This window comes from Copadichromis virginalis, linkage group LG2 (assembly GCF_057382275.1).
Source record: "Copadichromis virginalis isolate Kocher_CV1m ecotype Utaka linkage group LG2, C_Virginalis_male_GT1.1, whole genome shotgun sequence".
Classification (NCBI taxonomy): domain Eukaryota; kingdom Metazoa; phylum Chordata; class Actinopteri; order Cichliformes; family Cichlidae; genus Copadichromis; species Copadichromis virginalis.
The window spans coordinates 14,262,945-14,278,440 of NC_140619.1; positions in this window are offsets into that span (position 1 = coordinate 14,262,945).

Sequence of the window (15,496 nt, forward strand, 5' to 3'; positions counted from 1 at the left end):
ATACAATATTGATTAAGTAATTAGTAATAGCAGTGGCGGTCCTAGCCTGTTTGGCGCCCTGGGGAACACTCCCTCTGCCCCCCCCCCCCCCCCACACACACACACACACACAGACAAAACATATTAAGGATTGTACATTAACATAACACTATTGTACACACACACACACACACATATGAAGAGAGAGAGAGTATGCATAGTATGCAAACGGCTAACAAACAGCCATCATAATTCATCATACAATGAGAACAGGACAAATCAACAATTGACAATGACTAATTAATATTAAAATCTGTAACATAATGTATTGTTTGCAGTTTAGTCTGTTACTGTTGCTATTTTTACCATTTCTTCTTGGAGCAATTGTAACACACATAATTTCCTTAGGGATTAATAAAGTATTCTGATTCTGATTGTTTCAGGATATATGCCTTTATCCAATGACACATCTGCTTACCTGATAAACGACAGCATTCGCTGTTTAAAGCATGTCTGTCGTAAAGCTGAGTGTTTGTGGAGAAAGACTCGTTTACAGGTTCATCTCTTTCATTTAAAAGACCTTGTAGTTTCTTTTAACGCTTCAATTCGTGATGCAAGGGCTGCTTATTTTTCAAACCTAGTCTCTAGAAGCAGAGGTAACCCTAAGGTTTTATTTGATACAATTAGGGATATTGTTGCTCCGGCTTCTGCTGCTGTCCCTATTTATTTGAATGAAGACTGTGAAAATTTTCTTTCCTTCTTTGTTGAAAAGGTTAGCAATGTAAGGAGCAACATCTCTCCCTCCATGTACCATTTGCCTGTTCCGATTTTACTTAAGTGAGCGACTGTGGCTAAGGGGTTTGGGAAGCGCATCCATAACTGGAAGGTTGCCGGTTCGATCCCCAAGCTCTCTGTCCTGTCGTTGTGTCCTTGGGCAAGACATTTACCACCTACTGGTGATGGCACGATATGGCAGCCTTGCTTCTGTCAGTCTGCCCCAGGGCAGCTGTGGGTACAACTGTAGCTTGCCTCCACCAGTGAGTGAATGAATAGTAGCATTGGGTGCGCTTTGGGTGCCTTGAAAAGCGCTATATAGATCCAATCCATCATTATTATTATTATTAAGCCTGTCAGATTTGAAAGATTTTCACCTGACCTATCAATGAGATCCTTGATATTTTATCCGGGTCTTTACTTAAAAATGTTTTTAAGTCTATTGGTCCTAGTGTTCTTAAAATTCTTAATGCATCTCTACTCTCTGGTCAGGTCCCTGTTTACTGTAAAAGTGCTGTCATTCACCCACTTTTAAAAAACCTAAACTTGATCCTTCTTTGCTTTCCAGCTACAGACCTATCTCAAAATTGCCTTTTATTGCCAAGATTTTAGAAAAGGTTGTGGCCAAGCAACTCACAGTTGTTCTAGGTGAACATAACATTCTTGATAAATTTCAATCTGGCTTTCGTAAGGCTCACTCTACCGAAACTGCACTTCTTAGAGTGTCTAATGATATTTTGATGATTTATGATGCTGGAGAGTGCACTGTTTTGATGTTGCTGGATCTGACCTCTGCTTTTGACACTGTTGATCATCTTATTTTGTTAGATAGATTAAACCACTGGGTGGGTGTATCTGGTACCGCATTGGAATGGTTTAAATCCTATTTGTCAAATTGATCTTTCTCTGTGGCTACCTCTAAGTTCAGATCCTCCGTCAGCTCTCTTGCCTATGGGGTGCCTCAGGGCTCTGTCTTGGGACCAGTATTGTTTTTGTTGTATTTACTCCCTCTTCTGCAACTTCTTAGCTCTTACTCTGATATTTCATATCATTGTTATGCAGATGATATTCAGTTATATAACTCTTTTAGGCCACCTGATGTTTCTAAGCTCCAAATCCTGCAGTCCTGCTTAGATTCCGTTAGAGATTGGCTGGCTGGTAATTACCTTCAACTAAATGCTGATAAAATGGAAGTCATTATTTTTTGCCCCTGAGAAATTTGTTCCCCTCGTGGTTAAAAATCTAGGCCCTCTTGCTTCTTATATTAAATCATCCATTAGGAATTAGGAACCTTGGTGTTACATTTGATCCAGCTCTGACGCTGGACACACACGTTAAATCTTTGGTTCGCTCTTGTTTTTACCATCTAAGAAATATCGCTAAGCTGAGTCCCATTGTGTCACGTTCCAAAGTGGAAATGATTATTCATGTTTTTGTTTCATCTCGCTTAGACTATTGTAATTCCTGGTTTACTTGCTTAAGTAATGCCTCCCTGGAACGACTGCAGGGTGTTCAGAATGCTGCTGCTAGGCTTCTGACAAAGCATCACAAATACTCCCATGCCACTCCCCTGCTGATTCAGCTCCATTGGCTCCCTGTCAAGTTCAGGGTCCAATTTAAGATCATAATCATGACTTATAGGGCCCTGCACGGTGTAGCTCCAACTTACTTAAGTGATCTTCTTCTTTCTTATCACCCCAGCAGGTCCCTGAGGTCTTGTGACCAGGGGTTGCTGGTTGTCCCGCATACAAGGTTAAAAACAAAAGGTGACAGAGCATTTGTATCAGTGGCTCCCAGACTCTGGAACTCGCTCCCTTTGAGTTTGAGATCTGTGGACTCAGTCATGTCTGTTTTCTGCCTCTGTAAAGCACTTTGTGATTTTATCTTGAAAGGTGCTATATAAATAAAAATTTACTTTACTTTACTGTATCTTTTGCTCGTTTCTCTTCCTCTTCTTTTCTCTTTTTTCTAAACTGTAGTGATGGGTCGGTCGCAAACGAAATGGCTCTTAGAGCCGGGTCTTTGACGTGAACGACACGAGCCGGCTCCTTATCGCGAGCCGTGGGGTTTTTATTCTTTCTCTCACCCTCTCTCTCGCACTTTTTTTCCGCTTCACTCCGCATGCGAGCCTTGTGCTTTACGCTGGGAAGAGGGGGGAGGGGCGGTAGTTACACTCAGTAGCACACGAACAGAGCCAGAGGGAGAGAGAGAAAGAGAGCCAGGGACAACAATGTGACATTAGAAAGGTATAGTAATCATCCACAACTATTTTCAGTTGCAGATGATAAAGGATTCAGAAAGTTTATTCATGCAGGCCCACATGACAGAGAATATGCATCTTCTTTTTGTTTTCATATTATAATTTATATTTAATTGTGTTGTGGTTTGCAGTGTTTTGTGTTGTTTCACTTTAAATTTGTAAAAGGAAAAAGCTGAAAATTTAAGTAGTTAAAAGTTGAAATGTGAATAGTTGGTTTTTGTATTATATGATTTATTTATTACATTTTATGTGGAGTGAATAAATAAAAGTATATTTACGGTGGCCCCTACAGACAAAGCACATACAAGCTCCAAAACACGTACAAACCCCGAAGCACGTACAAACTCCAAAACACGCAAAAACTCCAAAACGCGTAAAAACTCAGAAGCACATAAAAACTCAAAACACGTACAAAACACAACAGAAGTGCTCCAGGATGCTAGGGGCAGTGTTGAACTTTTGTTAAACCTCCTCCTCGCTTCGAGCCTCCGCTGTCTCACCGTCACCTTTTTTCTTCTCTTCTGTCCTTGACCTCTGCATCCCCGATGTGTTTTCCTCCAAATTTCAGCTGGTACTTCTGCGGGCACTTCTGCGGGCCTGGCCAGCGAGCCGGCCGGCATCAGGGCGATCAGCTGATCTCTGGAGTAAACAGTCCGTGCGTGTAGGAGATGTGCCGCGGTCCCGTTCCATGATAAAAGTAACAGTTCCACGGCCACCAGAAGAACAAAAACTCTCTCAATCCACATGATTGAGTAAGAGATAGAAAACGGAGGAAAATACAAGTCAGAAAAAAAAAAAGAATACGTAAGAAAAAAGAGCTAAACTAAGAGAAAAGCAGGAGCGACTGTAACAGGCTGCACGCTGGTTGGCGCATGCGCACTTAACAAGACAAGTGATCTAGGTAGCTCTGTTTTGGAAGTTCAGTTCATGCTAGGAAAATGTGTTTTGGAGTTTGTACGTGCTTTTTGGAGTTTGTACGTGTTTTGTCTCTAGGGGCCACCGCATATATACAAATAAAACCACTTTTTTTTTTACATTAGTAATTCCTTTTGTGCATAATTTTATATTATTGTTAATAATAAATTAATTAAAGCAACAAAACAACCTGAAGAGCCGGTTCGGACCGTTAGAGAGCCGGCTCTTTTTAGTGAGCCGAACCGAAAGAGCCGGTTCTCTAAAAAGAGCCGGAAATCCCATCACTACTAAACTGAGGACCTGATGGGTTTGAACTTTTCTTGTCCATCTTCCATCGGTTTTAATTTTGCACTCCAGTACAAACACCCATCCGTCAACCCGAGGATCACCACAACATAACCTAATAGACCTACACCTTAGTTCACAGATTCACTTTGTCTAGGGTGCATTTCTGAGATTTCACACAACCCAGGATTCAAATCATGAATTCATAATGGACTTGGATCTACAGCATCATGAATGGAATGTGCTCTATTTGGAAGCAGCATGGCCCCCCTCCCCTTTTGACGGGTTATGTGTGAGACTTTAAATCATCAAACTGTAAATTTTAAATTGTTATTGATCCCTTTACCCCTAGCCCTAAAGTTTATATTTATTTTCTTACTCTTCTTATATATATTGTTTGTTTACTTGCACTACTGTAACTGGAGCCTCGTCGTCTTGTCTCTCTATGTACTGGACTGTAGCGGAGATGACAATAAAGTTTACTTTGACTTCAGCAGCAAGCAGGTGCACTGAGGGCTCTCGCGCTCACTTTATAGAATTTCAAAAAACCATCGGTCCAAATTATAAGTCTGTATTATAATGTCTGGTGTTTTTGTGTTTGTTGGTTTGCTTTTATTTTGTTTTATTTTGTGAGTTGGTTATTAGATGTAGCTCCAGCCGGTCAGAGAATCCCCCGCCGCCCCGCCCTCTCCTCCCTGCGCCGCAAGCAGCAGGTGCACCTCGCAAACGAAGAGCGCCCTTACTCCCAGCAAATGGGCGATAGAAAATCGATCGGTGCCTATGCCATTCACAATATGCACTGGCTAACGTCGGGGCAGCATGAGTACGAGTGTGAGTACAAATATAACCTTGGAACAAAATATCATCCAACAATCAGTTTGTTCAGACTCATGTCTGATTGACCGTTTCAAGTCAAAAGGCTTTCTTGTTTCAGGAATGTGGATCTATGATAAATCACACTGCACTTATCACAGGTAGGCACCTTGTTTCCAGGGGTTCTTTTAATTACAGCAGTCTCTTTGAGCCGAACAACACAGACGAATCAGCAACTACTAAGACAGAAGACACAATTTAAATACACTCAGAGAAACACAGGGAGATTACACAGGGACACAGCTGGGAGTGATTAACGTGACGAGACCAGGGAGGCAAACTGAAAACACTCACATAAGACCGAGACCTTCACAATAAAACAGGAAACACATACACGTAATGACACAACACACAAACTTAACACAGACTGGGGGACTCAGAACATAGGAACATGAAACGTGAAAAAGGAACACAAAAACCCAGAATAATAATAAACTGAAACATAAACACTGAGTCACAAACTCCGGACCATGACAGGCAAAGCTTCACACAGACACACAGCTCCTCCCCTCACTAACAGCTGAAGTCGTTAACGCTCATAACACCGAACAACCTTTTAGGAGGAAGAAAATGTCCTTTATCAATGACACTGAAGTATCAAACAGTTACATAAATGCTAAGCTGGTCAGTGCACATGTTAGCATTAGCCATTTGACTATTAGTTACACAATAGTTAGCAGTTACAGAAGACGCTCCAGAGCTTGGCAAACTAATCAGAGCAAATAAACAGCGAAACAGTGATAAATCCCTCAACCTCTACAATAATTATATCACTCATAACCAGTGTTGGTCAAGTTACTTGAAAGTAATCAGTAACTAATTACTGATTACTTCCCCCAAAAAGTAATCCTGTTACTTTACTGATTACTTATTTTCAAAAGTAATTAATTACTGAGTTACTTAGTTACTTTTTAAAAACACGATTTACAACCTGAATAGGTGATAAAGCAATAGATCTGAGAGCCCAATTCTACTTTTTCTGCATAATCCATCATACAAAATGTAATCAAATGGAAAAGTCTCTTTTTAAAACTTGTTTTATTAGTTTTAATATTTTAATTTTATGCAGCAAGCAAAATTTTAATTATATGCAACATTCTTTGACTGGAAGAAATTAGTTTAACATTTAAACCTATTTTCTGCACATTCCAGCACATGAAATAAAATATATTTTTTGTGTTTACACCAGGGGCGATTTTAGCCCATTTTTTAAAAAAATGAATCAAAGCACCCCCAAACATTTCTTACTTTTTTGACAATATTTGCTGTTTGTGGGACACACTACTAAAAATATAAAAAGCATCCAGTACGTAATTGAGATGGAACATTTTAACAACAAAAGTATAGATAACCCCTCCCCCCTCCCAAAGTGGTTTGTTCCAGCTCTCCCCTGCTCTGGCTCTAGCGCCGTTGCTGCCAGAGCGATGGTGGCTGAGACGCAGCGGAGCAGAGGTGTAAGTGCCTGGCTTAAAACAGGACATGTTAGCTGCCTTTAACCTTCAGTTACTCTTTATATAGTTAGGTAGGAGTCAGGCCATGTTTCTTTTTAGCTGAAAAATATTACACCAGGTAACCTGCAGTGTTGAAAACGTGTTTTCCGACTATGTTTGCTACCCTACAATCCGTCCTGCTTTGTAGTAAAATCAGCAACATTTGACCGTCCTGTTGCTCCCATTTAAATGTATGCAGCCTATTTAAAATCTAAAACGTAACATTGTCCGCAGCCTACTGTTGTTACCACCGTCCTGTTTTAAATGTAATGAGAGAAACTGGTTATTTTGTCATATGTGCCGATATTGAACCCAAGGTACTAACTAGCTAACTGACTGGATGCCCATTAACCTTATAACTCCTGTTGTGTGTGTGTGTTTGTTTGTGTATAGAGAGACAGCCAGGTTCATAATGGATATGAGGTAGTTTTTTCAAAAAAAGGAGCCACATTCAGGTAAAAGTGTAAAATCAAATGATCCATCAATAAAGGATAATGTTGGATCAGTGTTTCAATATTTATATCCTTTATTAGATGTACATGTGGTTTGGTTATTTGCCTTTTGGTTAAAAGTAAACTGAGAGAGGACTTTTTTTATTAGTGATCTTAATAGTATTTTTTAATCTAATTGAATACAATCTATTTGTGTATGATTGTCAGTCCAAAGAGGGAGAGAGGAAAGAGGAGAACATGAGGAGAAAGTACAAGGTCAGGAAGAACCAGGTAAGAAAACAGACAGGGAGTACTAACAGGCACAACAGAAACTGTTAAACTGGCAAAGAAAAACTAATTTTACTCGTACAATCTGGAAGTTGTGTTCTCCCTATGTTAAAGCTGCTATACACAGTCTGCAAAACAAACTGGGTTGTCAGCCCTGGCACTGCATTACCATATTGAGCTTCAGTCAGAGGAAGTCACGGTTGCCAGAGACTTTTTGAAGCTCAAGAGTGAGGCTGGTGCCATTCCAGATATGTTAACATTGTACAATCTTCTGGATAATCAGATCTTCCCCGAACTGAAAACTGTTATTCAGGTTGCCCTAACAAACCCAGTTTGCAGCTAGAGCTGTGAGAGGTCTTTTAGTGTCTTGAGTCAGCTCCATACCTGGCTGAGAAGGACCATGGGTCAAAGCAGACTCCAGCACCTGGCTGTGATGTCAGTTGAGAAAGAGATGCTTGAGAGACTTGAACACCAAAATGTGATAGACAGATTTGCCAACCTCAAGCTGAGGCGACAGAGGATAAAAGACAAGAAAAAATCTGCAGAGCCATAGTAGTATCTGCAGTAAAGATCTTTTCATACATTGTATACATTGTACCAGAGGCTAAGGTGTCTCAGTTTTTTTACATTTTTTAATAATATTTTGTACATTTCAAGGACTCTTCTATTTTTGGAGTGTATTTTTATGTATCTCTATTGTATTATAATACACTAAAAGTGAATCTCTGTCCAAACAAATGCACTCAGCTTATTTTTTACTCACAGTGAGCATCATTCATTATTATCCCGCAGTAATTAAGGTTAGGAAACTGCGATCGTGGCTCAAAGAGTCGGCAGTTCGTCTTGTAACCGAAAGCTTGTCGGTTCGAGCCCTGGCTCGGACAGTCTCGGTCGTTGTGTCCTTGGGCAAGACACTTCACCTGCCGCCTACTGGTGAGGGGCCGATGGCGCGATATGGCAGCCTCGCTTCTGTCACCAACTGTAGCTGCCTCCACCAGTGAGTGAATGAATAGTGGAATTGTAAAGCACTTTGAGGGCCCCGCAAAGTGCTATATGAATGCAATCCATTATTAGTATATGTATTTTTTAAAAATTACAATCCATTCTTCTTTTGCAGCATTTAAATAACCTTGCTCAGATTTGATGGTTTTGTTACAGACTTTTCAAAAAAGTGTTTTGCTTTTCTTTCACAAATGTGGGGATTAAATTGTGTTAAAATGTACAAAACAGTGATGTCATGTTTTGTGACGAGGACCCAGGCACAGAGAGACTTGATGAATTTAAGAATCTTATGATTTAATAAAGAAATTTGCAGACTTGCACAGAGATGGTAAAATTATGATGACTGATAATGGAGATGAAGACAACAGAGGACGAGGACAGGGAGGACCAGGGGTTTAAATGCACCAAGGGGACAGTCAGAGGGAACTCGGGACAACGGGAGACATTTAAGGATGCAGGGACTGACAGAGACAGGGAAGAAGTCTCATCGTGACGAGGAAAGTTTACCTTGCCTGGATGGGCAGCTCTCTGGGTGCTCAGCACCCCCAAAGCTCTGATCCTAGAATCGCCCCTGGTTTACACTCACTCTTTCAAATAGATGCAAGTAAACCACAGCAGAAAATAAATAAAATCAAAGACTAGCGGTCCTGTTGCTCTATTTTCACCTGTAAAGCAGGGGTGGGGTAGGCAGAGGTTTACCCTGGTGCAGATGTGCCGCAGCGGTGAGTTGAAGAATCCATGAGTTTCTCTGTGAATTTCCCATTACGTGGTAGCGCACTCTGTGCTACGTTTTCTTCCCACGCACAACGGACACTAATGTTTTTGTCACTTTTTATGGAATCAAACTCAAAGTAAGGTCAGTACTTCCACGCTTTAAACGCTGCACGCTCAAACTCTCTCCCGCACTCGATATATTATCCATTGATGATCTGCACACAGCTGTTGTCACGAACGTGCGACGTTAATGAGACATTCTCGCAAAAAAATCACGGTTTTAGTAAAGCAGCGTTCTTACGGGAAAGTAACAGTAATCTAATTACCATTTTTGCAATAGTAATCCCTTACTTTACTCATTACTTGAAAAAAGTAATCGGATTACAGTAACGCATTACAAGTAACACGTTACTGACCATCTCTGCTCATAACATCTCTGACTGGAGCACGTGGCGCTCACACGGATCATTTTGTTAAAGAAGCCACGTACATTTTTTTGCCTTCATACTGTGAATGCTTTCAGAGGCTGTTGAAGTGCACAGGCATGGCTCCAGTTTCACTGTTTCTTCCCTCAGATCTTCATGAGGATTTCACAAGATATCTACATGAAATCTTTGGGAGTGAGAAACATTTAAGCTCTGTTAAAGTTTTTACATCGTCCAGACATGATTCCCTCTGCCTCTGAATTTTTTAATTGTTAACGGGAGGATTTGGTGGAGAGACTGTATAACAAAGAAATCAGCGGATTCTGAGGTGGTCAGGTTGGACTGATTTTAGATGGAGTGACCAGGGATGGAACATAGATCTGAGTAATCCAGTTTTCATCCATGTTTGGCCGCAGCAGCAGCAGCAGCAGCAGCAGCAGCGGGATGATGTGTGAGCATACCAAACCCTCTAAGGAAGACAAATTATTTTTATCTTGTGAACGCAGGATAATTATGGATGGGAATGCATTCTAATCTTCTGCATGAAGATAAAAATATAGAGAATATTTTGGTACTTCAGAAGCTCAGCAGCAGATTTTTCATCAAAATCAGGAAATGAGGCCTGTAGCTACATGTTTCACAAACAGCTGTCACCCCAAATCTCCTTTTATACTCCAAAGTTAAATTTGGAACTCTTTGTTCATTTTGGCGACTGTGACAGCTTACAGGAAGTTACAGGACGTGAAGCACCGCCATGACACGGAGCTTCACCCACTCTGTCATTTCTTTGTGAGATTTCTAACTTATAATGTGGGCATTCTTTGCTAAAGGATTTTTAAAAATCAAACATCACTCAGCACATTTAAAGGAGTCATGTTCATCTCCCCTCTGCTATTCGTTCCCCTTCTTATTCAGCATATGGAGATATGACAGATACGGCACAAACTATGTGTGTTTAACAGCCGAGCATCCTGGCCTCATTAAACACACCAAACGTGTTTTATTACATTACTGAACGACACAGTATTTGCCATATCAAGAAAAAATGATGGACTCACCTTTCAAAACCTACACAAATCTAAATATGCAAAATAAGTCTGTCTGTAGAAGGAAACCTGACAGAGCACACGCTCAGCCAACTTTTCTCAAATTTGGAGCAAGTGCAACCAAAATAGGAAGCTTACGTGGAGACGGTGTAAGAGGTCAGAACATCAGGACAGAAACTCCAATCAGTATAGCTTAGAATACAAAATGTAGTAGAAACAAAGGAAACACAGACGGGACAGAGCAGGAACCGGTGTTTGAGACACAACTGTCTGAAAGTGGATGACTCAAACACAGAAAAGACAAAAACAAACCAGCACGACGCTAAAGACGAGCAATCGACCGCATGACGCTGGAATTTTTCTCTGACGTCTTTCCAAACAAACAAAGATGACTGAAGATGACTTCCGGTAATGGCGGCAAAGTGAGGAGACCCGTGCTTCGCGAGCTCAGTTGTCTTTTTCGTTAAATACTCTCTGTAAATCCAAAATAGAACTTACATTTTGACATAGTTCGTTTGGGAACATATGAGAACGCTAACATGCCTAAAAAACTGAACAAGGACAAACAAAAAACTACGTCTGAGGCACAAGACGAAAGCGGGGTGGAGGAAGGGCAGAAAGACGCTATGCATGAACACGAACAAGAAAATGCCAGAAATGCCTTCTACCTTGGACCTTTTAAACGCTATTCGATTGTTCAAGCAAGAGTTCCATACTGAAATGGGTGGTATTATGTCAGCAATAGGAGCTGTTCAAGCTGATATACAAAAATGTGGACGAGGCTGAAAAAAGAATCTCCAACGCGGAGGACGAAATCACCTTATTGAAAAATGATATGGAATGCCTTGAAAGACAAGCCAAATTTCTATCTAAAAAGGTGGAAGATTTGGAAGGAAGAGGTCGGCGTAATAACATCCGAATCCTCGGCATCCCTGAGAAAGAAGAAGGTACAGATCCACGTACTTTCATGGAGAAGTTTATATCGGACATTTTGAAAATCCCCCCTCCTGTCCTGGAGAGAGCGCACAGGATAATCACAAGACAAAGCTCCATTGCAAACCGATCGAGAACTTTTATAATTAAGTGCTTAAGTTACAGAGATCGAGAAGGCATCATGAAAGCCGCTAGGACGACAAAAGAACTGACGTATAAGGACAATAAGATAGCCTTCCTGCCGGACCTGCCTGCAGAGACATATAGACAGCAGCGTCAGTACGATGGTGTGAGGAAGAAGCTGCGGGAGATTGGATTGTGGAAACATCGGATCATTTATCCAGCGAGGCTGCTTTTGACCAACGAGGAACGTACACATGTATTCGATACACCAGCGGACGTGGACGCCTACATTAAGAGCCTCAATCAAGTACAAGATGTTTGATAAGGTATATGATGGTAGATTACTAACTCTGTTCTAACTGTATTTACGAACCATAATGGACAGAACAATTTATTATATTGCCAAAGGGTTGTTATACAATGCTGGGTTAGACATTGGTTGTTTTGTTCTCTTAATAAGAGTTACTAGTAATTTCACTTATTGTGTCAAATGTGTGAGAGTAAAAACTTGACAAGGTGGATTTATTTCTATTGTTATTATCTTTTTTTTCTTTAGTTAAATTCTTTTAATCAATTGTAATTACTTTAACAACTGTTGCTAAACGCGGGTGAATAGTTCCTCGGTGTAGGGTGGACATGCTCCAAGAAGAGGGCGGAAGTAGTTTTGGGGTTAAGGGATGCCTGTATGTTCTTACACAGGCTGGGGTGTGGGAAGGGTTGCTCTCTCAAATCGGTAAATTCTCAACATGGTACAATACTTTTCTTTTGTGTATATATATGTGTGTATTTATTTAATAGTACAGTTTTAACATAAATGAATATATATGGCAGAAGTCTTGATTGACTGTGTTTCTTGGAACTGCAGAGGTCTGCGTAAGTTAGTAAAAATAAAACAAGTCATTGGTAGGATTAAGAAATTAAAAGCCAAAATTGTGTTCCTACAAGAAACTCATCTGCTAGGCAGTGAGACAAATAGAATGAAACGTAGATGGCCAGGTCAAATCTTTTCAGCGCCTTACTCCTCCAATTCCAGGGGCGTCATGATAATGAATCACAAATCTATACCTTTTCACGTTGAGCATGTGCTTAAGGATTGTAATGGACGTTTTCTAATACTACAAGGTAATCTACTATCTACTAGACTAAATTTAATTAATATTTATGGCCCAAATGAAGATAATCCAAACTTTTATAGCAATTTATTTCTTAAAATTTCAGACTTGCAAGGTAAATGTATAATTGCTGGGGACTTAAATTGTGCTTTGAACCCACAGAAGGATAAATCTTCAGGCATGGGTAATACTCATAATAGAACACGAAAGGTGATCAGACAATTTATGAAGGAGTTAAATTTAATTGATATATGGCGAGATCAAAATCCAACTAATTTACTATATTCTTGCCGGTCAGGTACACACAAAGAATAGATTACTTTTTGGTATCAACTGAGCTGGCTCATTATATAAAAGATTGCCAGTATAAGGAAATAATAATATCTGACCATGCAGCCGTTATTTTGACTTTCATAGAGCCAAAACTGATTAAAACTCTAATTGAATGGAGGTTTCAATTGAAGTGGATGCAGGACAAACAGTTTCCTGAGTATTTAGGCAAGCAAATTAATGAATATTTTGAGCACAATTCAGATCAAACATCGGCAAGTGTGAGATGGGAAGCCTTTAAGGCATACTTAAGAGGGCAAATTATAAGCTATTCTAGTAAGAAAACAAGAGAAAGAAACCAAAGGATAAAATATCTGGAAGAAAAAATAAAAATGTTAGAAGAGATCAGCTTTCAATCAGGTCAAAAATAATGAGCACATTGTAAAAGAATTATTACTATTGAGAACTCAATATAATGAAATGACAAGTGAAAAAGCAGCTGCAAATTTATTGAGATTAAAGCAACAATTCTATGACCAAGGTGAAAAACCCAGCAAACTCCTGGCTTGGCGTATAAAAAAGCAGGAATCTGAAAAGGCAATTACAAAACTTGAAACTTCAAATGGAAATATCATAGTAGACCCATTAGAGATAAATAATGCATTTAAAATGTTTTATGAAACGTTATATAACTCTGAATTCAACAATGCAACTAGAATTCAATCTTTATTTCTAGATAAACTTGATATACCAAAAATTTCAGACAAAGACAAAGAAAATGTTGACAGGCAAATTAGTATATATGAAATTATAGAGTCTATAAACTCTCTAAATGCTGGTAAAACAGCTGGCCCAGACGGATTGCCAATTGACCTTTATAAATACTTCAAAGATAAATTAGCACAGCCCCTCTTAGACATGTATATAGAATGTTTTAATACTGGTAATCTTACTGACTCATTAAGGGAATCCCTGATAATATTGCTTCCTAAACCTGGAAAACTAAATAACAAGTGTGAAAATATGCGTCCTATAAGCTTAATTAACACAGACACTAAAATTATTTGTAAAATTCTTGCCAAAAGATTAAAAAGTATTCTTCCAGTTATTATAGGAGATGATCAAAATGGATTTGTTTTTTGTTTTTTTGGGGTTTTTTTGTTTTTTTTCCTAAATGACATCAGAAACAGCAGTATGCGACATTACGTGATGGCAGAGCTTCAGTTCATCCTTTGTCATTTTTTTTTTTTTTTTTTTTTTTTTTTTTTTTAAATAAATAGGACAGGGGGAATGAATGAGAGAAAGAGGGGGAGAGAAAGAAAGAAAACCAAAGGGGAGAAGAGACTGTGAGAAGGGGGGGGGGAAGAGAGAGAAAAAAAAAAGAACTCCTGGGTCACCTGTATGGAGAAAAAAAAAAAAACAAACAAAAAAAACAAACAGAGGAGACAGCAAACAACAAAGAGCAACATAATAATAGAGAAAACAAAGCACCATCACAATAAACTAGCTAGTCATAGATATCAATATTTACTAAATAATAAACGATATTGTGCAGCACGCAAGATAGACAGCGCACAGTGTGCTTTGAGGCAGCAGCCAAGAAAGCTTTAGTCCGCGTCTGTGAATACCCATGTGTGCATACCTGTGTGGATCAGCATGCTTGCATTCCAAAGGTTTCTCCATGTAATGATCTGCTAGGGAGTGTGGGGGGGCCACAGCCCCGTCCTCCAGGGTGTGAAGCGGGTATGGAGGAGATCAAAACTCCAGACATACAGAGGCCCCCAGAACACAAGAGACCATGGAAGACCAACAGAGGGGCAGCCGCGCCACTGTTCCAGTAAGAGCTGAGGAGAGTCCCAGATGAGGGCTCGCCCAGCAGCCGCGGAGCAGAAGTCAGGGGGAGTTGCAGTGACGCGCCCGTGAGCTCCGCCGGCCCCCAGCTGCGCCTGAGTGACCGAGCCCCAGGCCGAGAGGCCGGGGGCACCCCACCTCCAAAGGGGCCCGAGCGAGCCCCAGGCCCCAGGCCCCGACAAGCGGCCGCCAAGGAGTGAGCCGGTGTGTACCCGGACGCCCACCCCCAGACACAAAGAACCACCAACACACCGACACCTGAGGGAGTCCGCCACCGGCAGGGGAAGTGGTGGTGGGTGGAGATAGGCCTCCAAACCTTGGAGGGCCTGAGGTGTCCCCAGAGAGGTGGCGTCTGATACCCAACCTGACATATAGACACAGACATACAGGCACACACAGACACAAACATCCATTCCCACCCTCATGCTCTCATGAGAGCAAAATGGATTTGTTAAACATAGACAGGGTTTTCATAATGTAAGACAAGTCCTCAACATTCTTCATAATCAAAGTGAACAGGAAGATACAGCCATTCTTTCGCTTGACGCGGAGAAGGCCTTTGATAGAATTGAACGGTCATATCTCTTTGATGTCATTGTTAGATTTGGGTTTGGTAATTTATTTCTGCATTGGATTAAGCTACTACACTGTCAATCTGTGGCTCAGGTTAAGACAAATGAGATAATTTCTGAACCATTTGACATTAAAAGAGGGTGCCCACAGGG